The 24,516-nt window shown below is 41.5% G+C and overlaps 1 protein-coding gene and 1 long non-coding RNA gene across 9 annotated transcripts in view; one reads left to right on the forward strand and one right to left on the reverse strand.

Moving 5' to 3' along the window:
• Positions 1-24,516, forward strand: part of ESRRG (estrogen related receptor gamma) — a 472,345-nt gene that overhangs the window by 418,807 nt on the left and 29,022 nt on the right. The window lies entirely within an intron of this gene.
• The window catches only part of LOC123367306, a 78,515-nt gene continuing 72,970 nt past the window's right edge, over positions 18,972-24,516 (reverse strand). For both annotated transcript variants that reach the window (XR_006578401.1, XR_006578402.1), the window contains 2 exons: positions 23,190-23,320; positions 18,972-20,378 (listed from right to left, as the gene is read on the reverse strand). This is a non-coding gene — a long non-coding RNA (uncharacterized LOC123367306). The remainder of the gene's footprint in view (positions 20,379-23,189; positions 23,321-24,516) is intronic.

Raw genomic sequence — 24,516 nt, forward strand, 5'->3', positions numbered from 1 at the left:
CAAAGTGAAATGCACTAAATTGGCTTTGACATTCAGGGAATATGGCTGAAAAACAAAGAGGAGAGGAAAGAGAGAAATTGTGTGGCAGCTGGAGACTGGAAGCATAAAAGAGACCGTTTCTATAGAATATCACAGGCTAATCTGAAAACATATGCATTTAAAAAGGAAGTGGAAAATTATTTTCTTATATTGCAAACTTGGAGAACAAGTTTTACATAGCAAAATGCAAGATTTTCATCCAGTATTCATCACGTTTTCTTCATGCTACAAATATGGAATCCTGTTTTATATCTATTGATAATAATTGTATTAAACAAAAGATACAAAGGTTTCAAAATAATTTTATAATGAAGTGTGAAATTAGTAAATTTTTTCAAAATATTTTGCTACCTCTATCGCTGCCTATATAATGCTGTTCACTTCTGTGGCACTTTAAAAATAATAAATGGTTAATGAAATGATAACAAATGAACACCAAATAATTGTATTTCTTTAAATAGAAACAGACATTATTTGGATCTTAAATGCCGGAGTAAAAAAAAAAATTAGCAATATTTTTCTATTCATAATTTTCATAACAAAATCTGGACAAGTATGTTACCTTACGTGACATATGGACTGATTTACACAGTCTGCTTCCTTGTTAGACAAAAGCTGAATTACTCACTTGTCCATTGGATTGAGAATACACAATTGCATTTTTCATATTTAAAAGGCTTCAAAGTCATGGAGTGGAGATGAGAGGGGAAATGGAACAAACCTTAATCCCGCTACATTAACACATTGGGTTTGGGATTTCTACTGAGCATTTTAGGGCTTTGAGATCACCAATAGACTAGATATGGGGTGGCCAAACTGGCTCGCGAGACTCATGTGGCTCTTTTACAGTTAAAGTGTGGCTTGTGGAGTCCCCTGTGCCCCCCACTCTCCATCTACCAGACTGGGGTGGGAGCTCAGGACCTCTGCCTGGTAGGGGTTTCAGCCTCGCGGGGTGCGCCTGGCTGGGCGTGGAGTTTCAGCAGGAACAGGGCTGAAGCCCTGAGCCCCAACAGGTGCCTCCTGCGGGGCTGACGCCCCAAGCCCCAGCAGGCAAGCCCTGGCTCTCGAACTTCTGAAAATTGTCATGTGCAGCTCAGAGGATCAGTACGTTTGTCCACTCCTGGAATAGATTTTAAATTGGAAAGAAGAACATAGGAATGGTTTATACTTGTTAAAAAAATTGAATAATTAAAATGAGAAATTCTAGAGGAAAATATATATACACGTTTATACAATTAATTTAAAACACACACACAGTTCTATGACCCAGGTACTCAGATGGTGTAATTTGGCGTAGCTTAACTGAAGTCAGGTAAGCTGTACCATATACTTCTTCTGGGGGTCGACTCACATCAGTAGTCCCTATGCCAATGAGAGCTGGGAAATGCAGCACCTTGCAGAGTTGAGCCTTAAACAGGTAGTCCTGTTTATGGGACCATAATATTCACATTAGTACTGATTATTTGTGTGACTAAGGGTTCAGTAGATTAGATCCACTCTCACTGCAGGTGACTGTCTTACAGTTTTCATTTTTCCTAGCCAATACAGAATTAACCTTATTACCAGAAGAGAATCTAAATGTATCATTGTATCCTATTTCCTTTCTTATTTTACTACACTCTACATTTTTTCTTCCCTGTAAGAAAATTAATCTGATATCTGCAGCACTAACTGACCTCAGAATTGACCTGAGACTCAAGAAGCAGCGGAATTTACAAATGGGAGAGCATCTGGATTGCCACACATGAGATGCCAGGGCATGCTAGGCATTTACAGGCATATTATTTCCTTAAAATCATGCTGTTTTCCCCATAATTTAGTGCAATTTCCGACTATTTTAAATGACTGCTAATTAGGAGACTGCTATAAAATACCAATTTAAATTGCTGAAATAATCTTTTAGGGTGCTTCAATTCCCAAACAACTTGCAGCATACAGTCAATAGACAAGGAAGGCCAATTCTTTCTAAGATGAACAAATGAGAAATACTCGGCTCAAAGCAGGTTTAGTTGCTCTAAAACAGGCTAAGATATGTGGGCGTGATCCCACAATCCTACCTCGGATGAGTGAATATTATTTACACGAGTCAGGAGGGTTGCATTATTGGACTTCTTATTTGTGGACAATAAATATCACTTTTGTTGCTGTCTTCCCCTCTCTGCTTATATAGAGCTATTCCAACCAGAATCAGAAAGAATATAAAGGCTTCCAAACACAGAAAGATTTTTAGATGATTTTAAAAGCCTATTGCAGTCCCTGATCATTTTTTCCATAAGATCACAAGTGCTGTATGTTCAAACTTGGTTATCAAAATGATCAACTCACATACTGGATTTGAAGTGGTAAAATCAAATCAATACATAGTGCAGCCTCTCAGTCTAGTTAATTCTAAAACCAAGCAGGTTACAGTTAATCATCTAGCTTTGCCTCCAACAAAAGTATATTTACTTTGATATGGGTGGGGAAGAGGAGGCTAGCTTTCCAGCCATGTGTTGTTGACACTGTAAATCCAGGGTGGGGGGAAAGAGCCAGTTGCTCAGACTGGATTTAGAGCAGACAGGTTTACACCTGTATGACTAGGTCAGCAGCACAGACTCGTCTAGTTTCCTGAAGTTATCTGAGCCCAATTTAAATACTGTAATTCCAAGGGTGCCTCTAAACAGCATCTACTTTCTCTCTGGATGAGGTAGGCTTCACACCTGCTTAACCTACATTAGAATAGGATTAATTACCTGAATTGCAAGGCCCCCTTAGCCAGTCAGCATGTTTCTGGCAGGGCACATGGTGACCTGGGCATGGATATAGGGGGAGAGAGGAAAAAAAGAGCATATGGGTGCTAATGGCAAGACTTGGACCAATCTGATCAACAGAGTCAGCAGTTTTTAAAAATCAGTTGGCTATAATCTCCTTCTGCATCAGCTGGATCATACAAGAGCTTTGTGAACTTATGTTTCCAGGGCTAGCAGTAAGCTTCTTTTTGAGCAATGCTTGATAGATGTATATAAAAAAGAGAATTAGCCTTACATGTTGGTCCTAAATACTCATTTATTTAATTACCTAAAATGAATACTTACTGGGCAGTAACTATTAAGCTTGTTTCCCTTGATATTTTTAATTCACTCTCTCCAGGTTTAAAACCCTCCGGAGTTAATTGCACACAGTAGTATTTAGAGAGGGTTGGTTTTTTTTTTAACTTAAAAAAAAAAACTGTAGAACTTTCCTTTTTATTTGAAAACGTGTAGACTGTGCACAACATGTTCTGTAACACAGAATAACATTCCCAAGAGCTTTTGCTCCCTAAACTTATGAGAGACTCTTTATTGTACCCAGACACAAGAGAAATTTCTTAATTTAATAAGCAAGCTGTGCTACTCATTAAAGGCTTCATCCTGAAAGCAGTTGACAGCCCTCAACTCTCACTGACTGTAGGGCACTCCGCACCTTGCTGCAGTGTTCAGCACCTTGTAGAATTGATCTTGCCTTACGTGAGGTATTGAGTTCCTTTAATTCCAATTGACAGTACTGAGGGTTGAGATTGCTCAGCAGTGTCAGATGTAAGAAGGCCTCCAAATCCAATGTAAATAGCACTTGAAGGGAAGAACCTGCAAAGCTCTGCAATTGCTCTCTGTGCATGAGCATATTGGGAAAGAGTTATGAGCAGGTTGCGGGGAATGGCAGGGTAAATCCAGTTGGTTCACAACTCTCGTGCATCTAGCTGCTGGAAAAAAACCCAACAACAGAGATAGCAGTATAGCATTCCAGGGGATGGCAAACAGAGAAGAGAAGTGGCTCTCAACCTTTCCAGACTACTGTACCCCTTTCAGGAGTCTGATTTGTCATCAGTACCCCCAAGTTTCACCTCACTTAAAAACTATTTGCTTACAAAATCCAACATAACAATACAAAAGTGTCACAGCATGCTGTTACTGGCAAATTGCTCACTTTTTACCATTTAATTATAAAATAAATCGATTGGAATATAAATATTGTATTTATATTTCAGCGTATTATATAGAGCAGTATAAACAAGTCATTGTCTGTATGAAATTTTAGTTTATACTGACTTTGCTAAGTGCTTTTTATGTAGCTTGTTCTAAAATAGGCAACAATCTAGATGAGTTGATGTACCTCTGAGTACCCGCAGGGGTATACGTACCCCTGCTTCAGGACCACTAGAGTAGAGGGTGTTGATCAAAGGCGCCGACTTCCCCTCTTTCACGTGGGTGCTCGACCCTCCCCCCCCCCACCCCAGCCCAACCCCACTCCACCCCTTCCATGAGGCCCGGCCCTGCCCTGCCTCTTCCCAGCCCTTCCCCGCCCCCATGCCAACCCCTTCCCCAAAGCCCCCACCTCAACTCCGCCCCCTCCCTGCCAATATTCCAACTCCTTCCCCAAATCCCTGGCTCCACCGCCTCCCCTGAGTGTGCTAACGCTGTCAAACAGCTGTTTGGTGACGGCTGGACGGGAAACTCTGGAAGGTAGGTGGAGGAGCAGGGACGCAGCACGCTTGGGGGGGAGGAAGAGGTGGAGTGGGGGGGAGGGGAGCTTGGCTGCCAGTGGGTAAAGAGCACCCACTAATTTTTCCCTGTGGGTGCTCCAGCTCCGGAGCACCCACAGAGTCGGTGCCTATTGTGGTGATAATGAGTGTTAATATGCCTACTAACTGAGTAATGCCATCTACAACCACGTAACCTGTGGAGATCGTGTCTGCAATGAGAGAGAATAATCTTTGAGCGTGACTGTGAAAGGGCTTGTTAGGGGGAAAAGATGTATGTGTATATGTGTGTATATACATATATGTCTGTATATACATATATATATTGCTATGGTGGCATGTGTTCCTGAAGCTTTTTACATGGTGGGCTAGAATTTGCCATAGAGAACTTCAGTAACAATTGAATGCACTATCTCTGCAGTAGAAGGTGATGACTTTTTACAGCAACACTAGACAACAGTTTAGGACAAGCAGTGAAGTATACCTAATCCCGTTAAAAGTAGAGGGGGAATTTTAGGCAGGCAGAATATAATTATTTAATTGGAATTTGACCGGGATGCTTTTGCACTGGTAGGATATCTTTATATACATTCAAATTGGATTGGCTGTGCAGTTTTAAGTTATGGAAATATTTTGAGTCCTTCAAGCATGGTAATTAATTTCATAAATTCAACTTTGTTTTTACCTAACACCTTGTAATGCCTGTTTCCTTAACAAAGTATGTGATGTCAGTTGATGCTTTTTACTGCAGCAACTTAGTAACCAATCCTGCATATTCTTAAGTACATGAATAAATTTCCTCACATGAACAGCTCCCTTTTGCTTCAATGTGTACAGGATCAGACCCATAACTATCAAGCTTCACACTCCAGTCTTCTCTTTGTAAGGGTCTGATCCCAAACCCCACTGAAGTCAATAGAAAGACTTTCATTGACGTCTGTGTGTTTTGTATCAGACCCTAAAGATGTATGTCATGATCAGCTTTACAGGCCTTAAAGTTTATTATTTGCCTTCTACTTTCAGTGGAGTGGGGTGGGAGAGAGGGATGGGATGGGAGACTTATTGCAATTCCCTCCGGCTATGCTGGAAGAAAGACAGGAGACACTGGGTGTGGTTTAATTAGGCCACAACTTCATTCCTGAATGTCTGAGAGCTCCCAGCTGATAAAATTGCACAGTGCAGATAATTCCATAATCATTTACATATATTGGGAGGGGTCAGGGCCATCCCTACCCATACACAAAGTACGTAGCTGCGGAGGGCACCAGGAAATTTGAGGCACCAAATTTCCTGGTGCCCTGCGCAGCTGCATGCTGCTTCTGCCCCTGCTTCGCGTCTTCCCCATGGCCCCCACTCCTGCTCCACCCCAGCTCTGCCCCACTGCACCCCTTCCCCAAAGTCCCCACCCTGTTTCTCCCCAGTCCCGCCCCTTCCCACCCGTGCTCCACCCCAGCCCCGCCCCCACTCCCCTGAGGACTGCAGCAGGGCCGGGCCTGCACTCACCAGCAGCAGGAAGTGCAGTGCTCCAGCCCCAGCTGCACCCCTGGTGAGTGTTGGGAGGTGGTTGCCCTATGCGGAGTTATGCCCGCGGAGGCCTGAGGCCAGCCCTCTCCTTCCCCCCATGGATACCTGGGGCCCCACATTCTGCCCCCATGGGGGGGCTGCGTAGGGCCCCAGAATAGCTAGGGACAGCCCTGGGAGGGGTCCCTGGCCAACCTGCTCCTTTAATAAGGGTTAAGGGGGGATATAAAAGAGGGGGGGTTGACTCTCTGTGATACCAGTCATAGGAGCTCTGACCCCGCTGTTTCCACTCCTTTAAGAATACCTCCTTTAAATCCTTTCCCAATCCATTTTTTTCTGATCATCATATCCATTCTCTATGGAGTACCTGCACTGGAAAATCCACCCCACGGTTACATAATGAATTGCAACATTATAACCTAACTTCCCCTTTTGTTTTTTTCCCCCACTAAGCCCCCAACGTGCAGTGGGGAAGGTGAAAAACCCATCTTGCCCTGGCGATGAGTGAAAAATTCCTTCCCAGCCCCCTGAGAAAGGCGCGACTAGCTAATGCCCACAGCAGATCAGGACAAAACATGGTATTTTAGCTACTTCTATGGGTGAAAGGGTGGATGTTGCTCTGCTTGGTCCAGGTAAAAAGAGGGGCTTTTACTGCACAGACATGGGCATAAATAGTCCCCTCTCTCTTCCCGTGACTTGGGGGATGGATCAGCCTCTCCAGGCTGACCTGGTATGGAGCTGCCTGCCTCCGAAACAGGTAACTCTCTGGCTCTCTAGCCCTTAAAGGGGCCACACACCTTCTCCAACAAGCCAGACAGAGGGCCCACCACTTATTGTGCGATGAGGTCATTAACGAGGAAAAGAGCCCTGCTGTGGGGAATTAGGGTCACTTACTGTAAAGCAGAATAAGAATCTGTTCTTAACTAGAACCATATTTCAGCCCTTACAGAAATACCAGCACGTGGCCTGCATGCTAGTGTGTCTGTAGTGGAACTTACTCCTTAGCTGATTATGTTATCAATTCAGTGCAGGGAAAAATCTATAGAAAGTCTGTATTTATGATTTGGGAGGTTTTAAAAACACTATGTTATAGTCCTTTGAAACTGTTCTCTTGTCTTCTGCCCGTAGGTTGTGATTCCAACTGGTCAAACTACTTTCCCAAACTAGTTTCCCATTCTAATAATTTCAGTAATCTAATAATAATCTAATAATTTCCCAAACTGGCTTCCCATTATAATAATTTCACCTGCAACTTACTGCTTTTGCACTGGTGATGGATATCCCTCTGGAATTCCCTTAATTAAAACTGCTATGTTCTTCTGGGGTTTCTTGTTCTAGCTGGATGGATATTGTTGAGGTTTTTTAAGAAGATAGAAGTCACAGCAAGTCTTAGGCTAGTATGCCTATTAGCCCATTAATGCAGCTATACTGTTCTGAGGTATAGGCTCCTTGTTCCATCCATACTTGGCTTGTTATCCTCTTATCAAGCTCTCTGCATCCCTTTGTTTATTTGAGGAGACAGGAAGACTGTGTGAAGGCTGCTTAGTCAGGGATATCAGCGTTGTTGGCAGGGGAGTGATTGCCAGTTGAAAAACAAGGCATTATTGCTCATTTTTTCCCTCTTATTAGTTTGATTACATTTGCAAATCAAATCAATCCATCAGACATGATCAGGCCTCGTCCGCATTTTAAGGAATAGTAATCTCCGTCTAATAAGATGCAAATGTGTCACATCGGTAAGTAACCAATAAATCATCGTCTTGTCTTTGGCAATCATTAAATATCAGAACCAACAGTCAATTTTTAGTATTTTCAATTTGCGATATGCCGCTGGAATATAAAGATAGATGGACGTAATTACACAAACCAAACACTATTTCAGTTCATTCCAGACAGCAAATTTAGTGGAAGGTATAACTGGCTTGTCATCACACTACATTATTCCTGGCGGTTCATGCAAAGTTCACAGACAAGCTTCAAATGGACGTTGCTCTTTTTACTTCCCTAACAACATCCCCACCACCATGACCAAACTTCAGCAAATGACTGAAACCCTGTAGGACATGTCTTCCATGGGTGCACAAAGAGGCATGGAAAAAAGAACATGACACTTTTTCCAATACTGGCCCATCATGCATAACTAAAACTGCAATCTAAAAAGTTTTCTAATATTTATCACATGCCCCTCTACCACCTCTCCTGCCTTTTTTTGGATGACTGAAATGTTTACAAAAAATCTTACCCCAATTAAAAAAAAATAACTTTTGGATTTCCTACATATAACTTCTGCACAAGTTATCCAGTATATGGCTGAATGTAATGAAGACACAATGCAAATGTGAGAGAGTTTTCAATAACTAAGTAATCTGCTATTTAAACGAGTGGAAATTCAAATTCTTTTTCTTCTTTCTTTTTTTAATTGATTTGGGAAAATTGATTGCCTCATGTGCATCCTGTGGATTAATTAATATGTGTATTGCCTTACTTGTAGAGTGTTGCTTTCCATTAATGGCTCTATTTGTATGCAAAGGTTTGGATAGTTTTCTAAGGGGGGAAAAGAAATAGGCTGCTATCTGACCCCATTGGAATCAATGGCTAAACTCCCGCTGACTTCCAGGAGAAAGAGATTTCACCCACAGTGTCAATATATGTGTCATATGTTTCATTAAATGTATGTACATCTGTTGAAAATATATTGTATCAATGATGTAAAATTAATTTTAATTATGAAGATATGCTCCATCATTCAATATATTCAGGATAGATCTGTACACACAAGGGTGCTCCTTTGTGAACAGTGCTTACTGTATTCTGAACTAAACAACATAGACCACTCCTTTACGTTCACAGACATTGTTTTATGAGTTTGTAGAATGAAGAACCTAAAATTGCAATCCTATACTTAGGCAAAATTCCCACGGAAGCCAGTAGGAGTTTTGTCTGAGTAAGGACTGCAGTATTGGACCCAATGGTTGCTTCTGTTATTGTGATACGATGGAAGGGCCAGATTCTACAAAAAGCTGGCTTTCTACTAAGCCATAAGTGGCTGTGCAGAAATCAGAAAAGAGGATTTTGGAGGCTTGTGTCGTCTTATGTAGGTTTCCACTGCACCAAAGCCAGACATGGGACTTACTTGTATCTGACCTTAAAAGACTTCACTATGGTACCTATTTAGAGAAATATATGCCATATTTGGACCTTCTGTTGCTGAACTTTGTCAAACTAGTTCCAGGGCTCCTTCTCCCCTTCCTCTCCTCCTCCTCCTCCTTTCCCCAATTGAGAAGGAGAACCTCCTATGCTATGGAGTAACTGAGGAGAGCACTAGTTGGAAAGAATCTTCAGCAGCCTAAGTAAGAATAATTTTTTCATGGCAGCATTTTGATTTGATTTTATAAATAAATTAAGCGTAAATTAGGTAAGAGGCTTCTTTGTGGGAAGGCTCCACTTGCTTTTGGGTCTGCATCACTTTGAATCTCTTTGCTGACAGTTATCTGGTGAAAGAGAAATGAAAGGGTGGGGGGGCTGACTTTGCAAACATGAAAATGTGAACTGCTGCATGACCATCACATAGAATTCATTCTTGGCATGAAAAAGTCTTGTTCTTTTTTCTGGCAAAAGAAGTGTATGAATGAGATAGATTATAGAATATTGCAAAGTAATGTTAGTTAGCTGTGTCTACATGCCAAGCATTTAGACAGCTTGAAATACAGCATCAATTTATAAACAGTTATTGCTGCTTTGAAAGATATAAAATGTTAATATGCATGGGCCAGTTTTTAATCTCACTTACACTAGTGTAAACCTGGAATAATTCCATTGATATGAAGGGATTACTCCAAATTTAAACTGGTGTAACTGAGGTAGATTCTGGCCGTGTAACCCCAACAGGTTCTAAACAAGAGTCTGCCATAATACACTCCTAGCACTCTTTTTCTAAAGGTCTATATGCCATTTTAGTATATTCCTTTATATGTTTTAAACCTCAGCTGCTGGACTAATCCTGTAGTGGTCTTTTGCAAAATGTCTCCCATGATTGTAGGCAGTCACCAGAAATCTCATTGAAGTACATTTGATAAAGCCATTTTCAGTAGCCATGTGACTTATAAGCTCAGTACCAGAACCTTATGCTCCGTCTAACCAATTTACATACCACCATGGTATCTTTAATTTGCTTTTCCATCAAATCAGTAATGGATCTAATTGAAAAAATTGGCAGAACTACATACAACCTAACTACCAATCTCAGTGTTTTCAAAATATCAGAAATGTTGCACAGCTACGCAAGTGACACCTGTGTTAGTGGTGCACTTCTGTTACTAATATGTACAAAAACAAACATTACTACAGGTGCAGCATCTGTACCAATTGATCACTGCGCTATGAGAATTAATCACCTAGTATTCAGCTCAGAGAATAAAATTTACATCTTAATGTATGACTTTTATTACAACACACATTTGCACTACTACAAAAAGTATAGTTCACTCCAATTTGAAATTTTATGTGTACGGTCTCAGCTAAAGTTCACAAGTTAACATTCTTAATTCACAAATTTCACAACAATTATATGGTTGGGATTTTATTTTAAGTTCTAACTTAAATGCCAACACTCATTGGGCTAGGTGATGAAGTGGGTTTAATCTTTGGAGCCCTAGTTTCAAATCCTGTTCTCACTTTCACAACTGAAAAGGATTTGATGGTCTTATCTAGTTCATTGTGGACAATGCTCCATGTGAAAAAACATCATCCAATTTGGCATATATCATGCTTGGCAAGAGGGCCCGACAGTGTTGCAGGTGCGTTGGCAAGCTGCGTGGAGAAGCTAATACAACAACTGTCCACATTACACATAACTCTAGCAAGTTGTATCAGTTCCATACCTTCGTGAGTACTAAATTAGCCTGTCATGCTGCCAATGGAATCTTGCTCTGTGCAGAGCCATGTTGAGTCAGTCCATGTTGAGTCAGTATGGGTGTGAGAGTCTGCACAGGTGAATCCTATGAGAATTAATCACCTAGTATTCAGCTCAGAGAATAAAATTTACATCTTAATGTATGACTTTTATTACAACACACATTTGCACTACTACAAACAGTATAGTTCACTCCAATTTGAAATTTTATGTGTACGGTCTCAGCTAAAGTTCACAAGTTAACATTCTTAATTCACAAATTTCACAACAATTATATGGTTGGGATTTTATTTTAAGTTCTAACTTAAATGCCAACACTCATTGGGCTAGGTGATGAAGTGGGTTTAATCTTTGGAGCCCTAGTTTCAAATCCTGTTCTCACTTTCACAACTGAAAAGGATTTGATGGTCTTATCTAGTTCATTGTGGACAATGCTCCATGTGAAAAAACATCATCCAATTTGGCATATATCATGCTTGGCAAGAGGGCCCGACAGTGTTGCAGGTGCGTTGGCAAGCTGCGTGGAGAAGCTAATACAACAACTGTCCACATTACACATAACTCTAGCAAGTTGTATCAGTTCCATACCTTCGTGAGTACTAAATTAGCCTGTCATGCTGCCAATGGAATCTTGCTCTGTGCAGAGCCATGTTGAGTCAGTCCATGTTGAGTCAGTATGGGTGTGAGAGTCTGCACAGGTGAATCCGATGGCAGGCAGCACTGGGGCCATAAACAGTAAAGTATAAAATAAGGAAAATCAGACTTCAGTAATTGGGATACTTTTTTTCCCCCTATATATAATGGAAAAATGTGTCTTACTCATTAACATAGCTTTTGGTATTTTGAAAAACAAAATTAAAACAATTGTGTATTGACACATAGAAAGTTAATGATTTTCAGGGAAATTTTATGGGGATGTTTTATTATGTGGCTAATTACATATTTACATGTAATGGCCCTGGCAGAGCCATTACAGTCCATTGGATAAATAATATGTTTTAAAAACCATTTATAAATATGTATTTACTTGACAGACCAGAACGGCTTTTTCTCAGTCATTCTCAGCCACTGAGTAAATAATATATGGATTGCTTTTAAAAATAAATATGTATTTCTCCGACAGACATTCCAGGCAATTTGGTAAATAATATGCATATTTTTCAAACATTTAAAAATACATGGGCATATATAAAAATTCTGGCCTAAATATGTATCTTCTGTGGAGATCAGAATGACTCTTAAGGTGTCAGACTTCGCTTTGAAATTTCTGTTTTAAATTGCTTTTGTCAGTTTGTGTCACAACCTTCCAGTTAATTAAATGTATTTTTATGTATTTTCATACAGACAGTATAATATCAATGTTGATTTAGAGTTTTATAACACTAACACACTTGACCCTCTTACTCAGTGGTATAAACTATAAAGTCAGCACTGTATAGTTATTTAAGATCCTAGTTTTAATTTTTCACCATCAGAAAGTGAAAAGACTCATACACTGGTCCAATCCTGCTCCCAGTGAAGTCAATGGAAAAAACTCCTGTGACCTTAATAGAAGCAGTATCAGTCCCAGTTGTACCAATCAGCTGGAATTTCCTGTTAACTGAAGTCTGTTTATGTCCCCTGAGTCTTTTTTAAACTGGTTGGTTGGTATGCATAGCTATGATATCATGAGGACTCTTTGGATAGGTTTTGGATCAGGCCCGATATTAGATCTGTGTTATGCTTCAGTGGACAGGGCACAAGAATGGAAGTCAAAAGACCTCTGCCACTGGCTCTTCGCTGTGTGACTTTGGGCAAGTCACTTAATCTCTGAGTTTTATTTCCCTCTCTGAAAAATGTGAATTATACCCCCAATTTTTGAGTGCTTTGAGATCTATAGATTTAAAATGCTAGATATTATTCATGGCACCAGGGGCGGCTCCAGGCCCCAGCACGCCAAGCGCGTGCTTGGGGCGGCATGCTGCGGGGGGGCGCTCTGCTGGTCACCGGGAGGGCGGCAGGCGGCTCCGGTGGACCTCCCACAGGCGTGCCTGCGGAGGGTCCGCTGGTCCTGCGGCTTCGGTGGAGCATCCGCAGGCACGTCTGCGGGAGGTCCACTGGAGCCACGGGACCGGCAACTGGCAGAGCGTGACCCGCAGCGTGCCGCCATGCTTGAGGCAGCGAAATGGTTAGAGCCGCCCCAACATGGCACTCTGGGGCTCAGTGACTTAGCACAACGTGTTATCCAGTTGTTTCTTCTGTGGGTACCTCTACACTGCAGGTGGGATTGTGCCTCCCAGCATGAGTAGACAGATTTGTGCTAGTTTTGCTCAGCTAGCACACTAAAAATAGCAGTGTAACTAGGGATAGCATGAGCAGCAGCATGGGCTAGCCACCTGAATGTGTACCCATGGTGATCAGGTGGGTTTGTACTCAGGCAGCCACCTTGAGTTGCTGCCCTTGGCAACACTGCTATTCTTAGTGTGCTAGCTTGAGCAGAGTTAAGACATGTCTGTCTACTCACACCAGGAAGCCAGCTCTCATCTGCATTGCAAACGTATCCTATGTACTACATGAGTAGCACCTGTCTATCCTTTTCATAGTACTTTGGTCATTTTCTTCCATTATCCTTTTCAGGTATCTTCCAAGACTTTTGAATAAACTGGGTTCTATTACTACTACTAATTAACAAAGTTTTTTTTTGCCACTTAATGCAGCATTACGGTTGCTTAGTGATAGCTTGTGCTGTTCCAGAATGTCAAGTGCAGCAAAACTCAAACTTCTAAAAAACAGGAAATACAAAAATACAGGGGCACTCTTTCAGATTTTGGTAGATGGGGATAGGGTAGGGTGGGGTGGGGGGAAATTTAACCGTGATTCCTGGGGCTACTTAAGCACTTGAAAAAACTAGGTTTTTTTGGCAGATAACTTAGCAATTAGCTGACAGGGGCCCTGTATCTAATTCCTTTATAAAAGAAAGAAAATTAAATAAATATTAGACCCACTCAGCTCTAATAACAACATGTTCTGACATCTTGTGGCAAGTCACTCAAGGGACACTGGTTAGGTTTAAAATTGTAATGTATATTCTTACTTTATTACTAACTCTGTGGAGAGAGAGACCCCATCAGGACTCCTTGGTTCTATCCTAGCTCTGGGAGGAGAGTGGGGTCTCGCATGGGTTACAGCAGGGACCAGATACATCTGGGTTCTATTATGAGAACATCAGAATGGCCAGACTGGATAAGACCAGTGGTCCCTCTAGCCAAGTGGCCAATGCCAGGTGCTTCAGAGGGAATGAACAGAACAGGCAATCATCAAGTAGCCCTGTTGCCCCTCCCAGCTTCTGGCAAACAGAGGCGAGGGACATGCAGAACATTTTGTTAGAGCTCTGCCCACCATGGCTAATAGCCATTGCTGGACCTATCCTCCATTAATTTATCTAGTTCTTATCGTAGTCCTGTTGTAGTTTTGGCCTTCACAACATCCCCTGGCAAAGAGTTTCCACAGGTTGACTGTGAAGAAATACTTTGTTTGTTTGTTTGTTTGTTTGTTTGTTTTAAATCTGCTGCCTATTAATTTCATTTGGTGACTCCTAGTTTTGTGTTATGTGAAGGAGTAAATAACACTTCCTTTTTCAGTTTTTCCACACCAGTCATGATTTTATAGACCTCTGTCATACCTCCCTCAGTCATCTCTTTTCCAACCTGAAAAGTCCCAATCTTTTTCACTCTCTCCTCATACAGAACGTGTTCTATACCCCTCGTCATTTCTGTTGCCCTTCTCCATACCTTTTCCAAATTCAATATATCTTTTTTGAGATGGGGTGATCAAACCTGCACACACTATTCAATATGTTGGCGTGCAGTGGATTTATATAGAGACAATCTGATATTTTTCTCTTATGATCTATCCTTTTCCTAATGATTCCCAATATTCTGTTAGCTTTTTTGATTGCCACTGCACATTGAGCAGATGTTTTCAGAGAACTATCCACAATGAATTCAAGATCTCTTTATTGATGGGTTCAGCTAATTTAGACCCCATCATTTTGTATGTGTAGTTGGGATTATATTTTGCCATGTCCATTACTTTGCATTTATCAACACTGAATTTCTTCTGCCACGTGTTGCCCAGTCACCCAGTCTTGTGAGATCCCTTTGTAACTCTTCACAGTCTGCTTTGGCCTTACAAAATTATTCAAGACAGTTATCTGCAAATTTAACCACCTCACTGTTCACCCCTTTTTCCAGATCATCTATGAATATGTTGAATAGGACTGGTCCCAGTACAGACCCCTGAGGGACACCACTATTTACCTCTCTCCATTGTCACCTTTTATTCCTACACTTTGTTTCCTATCTTTTAACTGAAGTGCCTGGCAATGCTTTCAGGATCATCTAATGATCCTTAATTTACTTTAATGATAAGCCTTTTGGTATCTTTATTACCCTGCCTCTGTTTATAAATAAATGCGCTGCCCCAAAGGCTGTGCTGCTCCCAGCTTCTGAACTCACCAGGTATCACACTCAAGCTGTTGCAGTTAAGAGCTCCACCAGGGGTTACGGTGAGTAGACCTCCCCTACAAAACTTGTGGGGGAGGGTGTAGACAGGGCTGGTACAAGGATGTTTCGCACCGTAGGCGAAACTTCCACCTTGCGCACTCCCCCATCCCCGAGTCCCCTCCCTGAGGCGCCCCCCTCCGCGCGGCAGCTCCCCACACCCCACCCTCCAGCCTGAGGCACCCCCCTGCCCCAGCTCACCCCTCCCCCACCTCCACCCCAAGCACACCATCACTGCTTCACTTTTTCTGCCTCCCAGGCTTGCGGCGCCAATCAGCTTAGGCGCCACAAGCCTGGGAGGCGGGAGAAGTGAAGCAGCCACGGCGTGCTCAGGGAGGAGGCGGGGCAGGGGTTAGCTGGGGCAGGGAGTTCCCCTGCGTGCCCCCCCTTACTTGCTGCAGGCGGCCCTCCCTGCGCTCCCCTGCCCAGCTCCCTCCGCCTAAATGCTGGCGGTGACCGGGGTGGCTGAAGATCAGGCCACTGTGGTCGCTGCCGAAAAAAATGCCGCCCCCCAAATTCTAGCGCCCTAGGCAACCACTTAGGTCGCTTAAAGGGTTGCACCGGCCCTGTGTGTAGAGCCCGCCACTCCCCCCCAAATGGTGCCCCTGCAGAAACACCCACACAAACTTAACTCTGCCCCCACTGGAGCCGGGGAAAGTACAGGTTTAGGTGGCAATTTGTGTGCAAGTGAAAAGTGTGGTAAAAGGATACAAAGTGATTGTTAAATGTTACATTTGTGGTATTCTGTTGTGGGAGTAAGCTCAGTGTTTGAGCCTAGGGCAAGTCTATGTAATGCCTTCCCATTACAGTGAAAAGGCAGAGTGTGAGGATGTGTGTTGTAGATTTATTGGGGCATCACTCAATGAGGCCAGAGTTTCTGGGTGTTAACCATAACTCTGTATTTTCTGGTTTTCAGAAGTTTGAGTTTTGCTGAACTCCACTTTCTGGAAGGGTGCAAGGTATCACCGGGCAAAGAACTCTGCAGTAACTAAGTTTTGATCACTTAAATATCCTACTTTTTTAAACAGAGAGAGAGAAATATTTGTTGGTATGAGTTAGTGCTCATTTCGACAGTTGTATTTCTCACCTAGGTTTGCAGTTAATAGACTACTGTGGCTAGATAATAATCAAAAGATCTAGCTTTTATATAGATCTCAAGGAACTTGACATCATTATCCCCTGTTACAGATGAGAAACTGAGGCACCGAAGGGTGAAGTGACTTGCCCAAGGTCACCTAGCAGGCTGGTGGCAGAGCTGGGACTAGCCCCAGTCCTACGGTCTTTATATTAGGCTACACAGTTGCTATGTGATTCCTCAGTGATCCCCCCTCTCCTGTACATTTTGTTATAGTGGAATGGGGATAATGGTTGTGCATTGAAATGTTAGCAGTGTGCAGTTGCTAACATGGCCAGTGAGAAAAATCTCATCTAAGGTCTGTGTCCCAGAGCCTTGACTGTTTTTTTATTACATGATTGTTGCAGTGATTTTAAGCATGTGAGAGAAGACTGGTGTGTCTGTCTCCTCTGCCCTGCCACTCCCCACAACGTGTAGTCCCCTGCCAACATTTCCTGCTCCCCCGCCATCCCATTAAGCCATTAGTCAGTACTGTAAAAGCCATTAACGTGTAAGAAGTTGCCCCTCGCTGTCTCCTGCCCTATGCTGCTGCGTACACATATCACAAGTAGCAGCTTGCTAGAGGGCTGCACAGTACCTCAGTTATGTGAACTGGGCTGCGCACTGAACTGGGCCCCTCAGTCCCACTACCCACCTCCAGCTGGGACTTCCAGCCTTGCTTCAGCCATGCCCCAGGTTCACCCAGGCCACCACTCTTGCAAATGGGGCCCCTCCCCTGCCCCCACCCACCGGGGTAATGTGCATCTTAGGTATTCATTGTCTAGATTTCAGACTTTTAAATTTGTGTTACTTTCAGTCCCCTGCCCCAAATCTCAGCTCACATGGAGGTACAGGGAGAGGGGCTCAGACACCCCAAGAGGAGCGGAGTCCCCCAAATCCACAAAGCACACTGTGGGCAGAGAGAGAGGCTCAGATCCCAGCACATACAGAGGAGGAGACAAATCAGGGCTGACATGCCTCCCACCATTTGTAAACCCGCAATTTCCTCTGCTACCCCATATAGTCTCCACCCGTCTTCATCTTCTCCTCGCACACTCCCCAGATCCCTACTCACTCCCCCTTACCTGAGCCGCCCAACCCCTTTCAATTGCTCTACCACCAATTCCCATTTGTCCCCCTCCCCATGATACCCTCCTTCCTCGATGTAGACCCAAACCCCTCATCCCCATTACCACTTACTCATGCTCCCCAATCATCCTCTCCTCCCAGAGAGCATTCTCATGTGTGATTCCTTTTTTATTCAAAAATAGTTTCAGCACTTTCTGAATATGCTGCTGTACTCAGGTTGCATTTCTCCACATAAGAATAATAAAAACATCCTTCTCAGGGGCAGATTTTTCTCTAACCCTTGAACATTGGAGCCCCTGGAGCAATGATCTGAGCCCTGGTTTGATCTCTGTCTGTGAGGGAAAAAAGTTTGCCAGAATCTCTCAACTTTAAGAAAAGCTGTTTTTATTTTGGAGGCTGTATCTCAGGAACCCCTTGGTCAAGTGGCCCCAAGTTCATATCACTAACAAAAAAGTCCATGCCCCCATGAGGCACACCAAATTTCAAGGCAAGTAACCATGTAAATTGTAGAGCACTTAGAGTCAAGCTTTCAACAGAAAGCTGGTCTTACCCTTAAATGTAGGTGAGCTGTCCCTCTTCTGTAATACTACATTGTAGAGCCTTCTATTTCAAGATGTAAATGGAGTTCAAACACAAATGAATAAAGTCTCACAACAGATTTCTGAAGTAGTTTCCTTATGTCTAGTTTACAGATAAGGAAACTGAGGCAAAGAAAGGTTCTATGACTCCACCAGAGTTATACAGGAAGTCTGTGGTAGAGCTGGGAGCTGAGCCCAGATTGCCTGATTCAGAGTCCTGTGCCTTAACCACTAGCTCGTACTTCAGCCAACCTTTCCCTATTAGTTAGTTTGTGTGACTATATCAAACTCTTAAAATCCCACACGTTTCAATAAGCTAGAACTCAATGCTTCAACAAAGGTCGATTTGGCAGGTGCCAAGAACTGTATAATATGCAGGCCCTGTGATGGTCAGTATGTCCAAATGGAATCCACTGTAAATGCAATCATGACTTTGATAGTAAAGGAATGAAATATATAAATCCACAATAGTCATGTGTTCCAACTAGAGGTTTATTATTAAGACAAAAAGAAGCAATATTGAATTAATAAAGGAGCAGTATTTGAGGCAGGCTCTTAAATCCAGAGGTGGCAAAACATGTTGCCATGCAGTTGACCCAGATTCTAGGCCTTCGCTGATCTGCTGCTTCCCATCCTGACTTGAGAACATTGCCAAAATAATATTCTGGCAGTGTTGGGGAGGGAAGAAATGAACCCTTCTGTATCACACACTGGTTGGTATTGATAACCTTCAGAAAGATAGCCACATCAAGTACTGGTCAACAAGAAGGAGAGTTGCCATGACACAGCGTATTAGAGGTCGATCATGGAAAAGTAACGGGCTGAGGAGATGGAGTGCCAGATTTCCCAAAATAACAGCATTTAAGTGGCTAACAGTTTCAGGTCTTACTCCAGGTTGAACATCCTTAGCAAACCTTGCACAACAAAGTCCTGCCTGTGCACACACCTGCACAAGTATTGTTTTAGAGGATTCACAGCAATATGTGCTTAAATATTGGAAGCTTGGATCGAACTCTTTGTGGGCCTTCCTCAGGGAAAGCTCTCATTGACTTCAAGGGCATGGATTCAGGAGTGCAAGTTAAGGCCCAAATATACTTTCATCATCAAAGTAGTTTTACACTAGAAACTCATAACAAAACATTATAATTCGTTAATTGTGTGTTACAATAGCATCCATTCAGATCAGGGTCCCACTGTGTTAGGCACTGAACATACACCCATGTACCCCTAAGAGGGGACAGTCTGAATTAAGTAGATATAAAAAACAGATGGAGTGGGAATGGGAAGACCAAGGGCAATAGTTAAAGGAACATGTGGTTACACAGACTAGCTATGAGCACAGTTATGATTCTTTTTGAAGCGTATAAATAAGTGAGATAGTTATGACCACCTGCATTGACATTATCAGTTGCCAATTGACTGAAAACGTAGTGGTAGGGATGGATCTTGATGTTTAATCTGAAGGAGGAGAAAGTGGTGGCATTACAAATTAGCTGGGGGAGAGTGTCCAGACATTAAGGGATGAGAGGCTTGGAAGAAAACACAAAAACGCTTAGGGAGGAGATAGCACAACTGGAGAAGAGATAATATTTGTATCTTACCCGCTCTGTGATCATACTGAATTTGACTGTTAAATTTTCTGCATAATTAAAGCAGATAGTAGCATTCATACATTTTGTCACAAATTGATATGATCTTTTTCGTCTGTGATCTGAATAAGATTGCTCTGTAGTTTTTAATTTAGCAGATTAAGAAGTACAATTAAAATATCATGAAAAAGATCATAATCTTAACCTTTTTCTGCTTTTCCCTGCCAAGTTGATAACCAGGGCTGGTGTATGTAACAATTACCTCCGCTACTGTAAATTTGTTCTAGTTTGTGGACTGAAGTGTTAATAAATACCTTACAATATTCCAGAGGGACAAGCTTTCCATCTAATTAATAAAACTTGGAAGAATACCCAGGACACTGAACCATATCTTTCTTATTAGTATTGGCTCCTACAAAAGAGAATCCCTGACTCTCAACACATTAGTAAATGTCATACTCCTTGGTTGCACAGAGACCTCTTGAAAAACTGTTGATTTGCTGTAGGAAAAAAAAATCACCATAAGAAACAGTTCAGTTGGGGAATACCAAGTGTAGAAAATCAGAATAAAACATGGCATGCATAACAGCAGCTACAGATTTTTGTGGCATTAAATGAATCTTTACAGAGAAGACATACAATTATGCACCATTTCCTTTCTGGTTTTGGTCTGGATGTATGGTAATGTTTTTCCCTAAGCCAATATATTTTCTTATTACAGGTTGTCTTTAAAACACTTAACAGAAGATTTCCTGTTCATGTAATCTAAAACAGATTTCTTAGAAACATCTTATGGTAGCATGCCATCTGCATGAGAATGTTCAAAATAGAAAACTTAATGGCTTACATGAAAAAGGAAAACGATACAAAAGCAATACTGAAAATCTGTCCTTGATCAAAATATATACTATTGGTTCCCTTTTGTTTGTTTTTTAATCCATATATGGGAATGATAAACGTCTCATCATTTCAATGTGCTGGGGCAAGTTCTACCTCAACCAATATACAGTAAGCCATAAATTAATTGCCTGAATATTTGTCATGCAGAAATTTCCTGTCCTCATTTAAAAACTGTAGTTGAATTCTCAAGTTATGGAATACACATGTACGTATAATTACTAATTGGACAGTTACCAAAGTGCATAAAAATTCAAGCAATTCTTTTGTAAAACAAGAAGCACCGGATAAGAGATACAGGTTTTATCCAATTTTTAATGTAATTTAGTTTTTTTATGTTTTATTAGGCTGTTATTGCATGTTCATTGGTATTACCTTTCCTGATAGAACTGAGAATCACAGCCTCTTTGGGGCTACATCCTTCTTGAAGTTTCTCCATTGAAAAATGCTCCTGCTGAGCATATTTGTATTTGCTTTTCATCCTAGTAGTGTGAGTGATTGGGTGGGAGGATGAAAAGAAACAAAGCTAAGGGGCTCTTGCATGAGGCTGATGCTAATTTGGCTAAGCACAAGTCAACTGGCTGGGAAATGGTGGGGGTGGAGGATTTGACAGTTTTTATCAGTCTACATCAAACCTTCCCAATTGTATATAGCCCTATGTTTCAGCTAAAGCAGTCAGCTGAATTTTGGTAACTTTTTACAGTTTAAGGAAGTGATTTAAATGCTATCCAGGGATCAGAGTCCATGAGTATCTCTATAGTCTAGTATTTTAGATGTTTTAGTATGCTGTATATGTTTAATGTTTATGCTGGGGTTTTTCCTTTCTTTTTGTCCATTGAGAATGTTTACGATGCTTCCAAATACAGCACGGAAATAGATCAATTCACACCATGTACAATGAATACTGTCCTCACATACACTTTCAATAAAGCATGTTAACAGCATACCCTGGTCCTTAATAGACCATATATCAAGGATTGACAAGGTTTATGCTGGAAGAAACCAGAATCACACATCTCATCCCTTCCCTGAACTTGCAGACCTGCTGACTAGTGACCCTCTGTGACTATGGAGACATCTCTCAGACTTAAGATGTTTGATTATACTATTATGTTGTCCTTATAATTCAGACGGATTATCTTTTAAAAAAACACTTTATAATGAAACAGGCCAAGAATGCAAAATTACCGAGAAGATCCCTCCTAATCTCAGTAGCTTTCAGAGTGCCATCAGTTTACTTAAAGCAAAGTACACAAATAAACACACACACATACGTGTGTATATGTGCAATTTATGTGTGAGTAACGCAGACTTCTCACCCATATTTTATTTCTACAGAAGTAGCCTCAAGCCTCAGAATGTGGTTTATCCATCCCTGACAGTCAACATGATGCATGATTTTAGGAACCTATACAGACAGTGAAAGTCCAGATGTTGTGATATTGAAATTCTGTAGCTGATGTCCATCTCCCCAACACCTTTTTTTTTTTTTTAAATTCAGTCTATCTTCTGGGGCCATCATTAATTCCATTTTTAGGAACACAGGAATTGCCAGACTGGATCAGACAGTTTTTATAGTCCAGTATCCTGTCTCCAACAGTGTCAATACCCGATGCTTCTGAGTGAGGTGCAAGATCCCCACAGTAGGCAGATGTGTGGTAATCTGTCTCCATGAAGATCTCAGCCTAATCCCTAATGGTTAGAAATTGGTTTAAACTCTGAAGCACAAGGTCTTTATTGCTTAGAAATAAGCAAGTGTGTGTGTGTGTGTATACATATAATATGGAGAGAGAGAGAGAGCTTTAACTGTTACAACTCTGAACATTATTGTTCTCTATATCAACATCCAATCTCCCTTTAAATCTTGTTAAATTCTTGGTCTCTGTGACATCCGGTGGCACTGAGTTCCTCAGTCTAATTATGTATTGAATGAAAAAGTTGTTCTTTTTTTCAGCTTTTAATTTGGTACCTTACATTTTTCTGAAATATACCCTACTTCTGATGCTGTGAAGCAGGGAGAACAGAAACTCCTGATCTGCCTTTTCTGTATCATCTGGTTTATACTTTTATCCATGCTTCCTCTTATTAATCTCATTTCTAAAGTAAAAATCCCATTTTTTCCGTATGTCTTCGTAGGACATGTATCTAAGCATTCTTGTCGCCTTTCTCTTATCCCCCTCTAAAGCTACAATATCTTTTTGAGTGACCAGTACTGCCTACAGTATTCCAAATGAGGGTGGACCATTGATGTTTTTAGAGCAGAGATTCTCACACTTGTTGGCGGACCTCTTTTCAAATTCAATGTTAATCATAGACTCCCGATTGAGAAAATGATTGACAAAAGTATATGCGTACATCATATAAACATGTACTGTTAGTAATGCTTTTAAGAAAAAGAGTAGAAGAGTACTTACAGATATCAGTGAGATGGGTGTGCCTGCTTTCAAGGACACCCTTCCTGCCTGCCTTTCTTCTGGCATGTTCTTTCCTTTTAACCATTAATATGGCACAAGCTCCAGGACTACTCGTTGAATGGTCGTTGGTACTGTAGAAGTAATGTAATTGGTCATGGTGATGTTCCCAAACTTGTGCATAGTCTCCATCATGGTAGGGCAGAAACACTGCAGCCCAGCTTTTTATCTCCCTAGAGAGTAGCCACACAGACAGCACTTACCATTCTGCCAGCCATAAAATAATCCCATTCCCATCATCTCCATAAAATGCCTAGATTATGGTGACCCAAGTACCAAAGTCAATGAGGGTCCTTTTTACAAAAGCAGGTAATGCTGATAACTAAGCCTGTTACCTGTTCCTTCAACTTTCACTTTAGTTTTTATTCTCAAATTAAAGAGTAAAGTCATTGATACCAGGGACCAGCTTGCTTGCTTCCTAAATTGTGCCTGGGAGATCTCAGGGATCAGCACCGGTCCATGGACCAGTCACTGAGAAACACTGGTCTATAAGGATGTTGCATGAGGTGAAGTTTCCTTACCTCATCTTCATTACTGCCTACACTGAAAAGCTAAAATCTAACTAAATCTCATAACATATATTCAGAATGTCACTTATACATGTAAAAATTAATTTATATTTGCTTTTCTTGACAGAAGGAATTGAACTGAATACATTTTTAAATGTATAAGATGAAGGGAAGGAGAACAGAAGGCTATAATTTACAAAACTTGTTGACTTGAAATTCTCTCATCTGGGGCGTGTTAATTTGCCCATTTAAATTCCTTTCTTCAAACTCTACAGAAGATGAATGCAGCATCTTCCCTTCCACAGAAAAATGCATCCCCCCCAGCCTATCTACTATTATTTGATTATTTTCTAAAACAGTGAGCCATTCAACAAAGGTTTTACATCTTTAAGAAATCAAACAAATTCCAAATTGAATAAGAGAGAGAGCCACAGAAGGTTGCCTTCATGCAAGCAGCCTGCTTTCCCAAGTGTCTCATCCTCTCCCCTCTGTCATCCTGAGGCAATGTGCCTGCATTTGTGTGTAGATTTATAGTTTATCTTTATCTATGGCTTCATCTGTAGGTAGCTATTATAGCCGCCTTGCCTGGATATTGTTTGGGCCTGATAGATCTGTCTGTAGTTCATCAAAAGGGAGCTGAGTGGCTAAAAGCCATTGGGTCCAGCTGAGGATGAAATACGAGCCATCAGCCTTGGTAATGGCTGTAAAATTTCATAATTACACGGCCTTTATTACATTGCATAATGATCCTGAAGCAGTAT

Source organism: Mauremys mutica, chromosome 3, assembly GCF_020497125.1.
Source record: "Mauremys mutica isolate MM-2020 ecotype Southern chromosome 3, ASM2049712v1, whole genome shotgun sequence".
Taxonomy (NCBI): Eukaryota; Metazoa; Chordata; order Testudines; family Geoemydidae; genus Mauremys; species Mauremys mutica.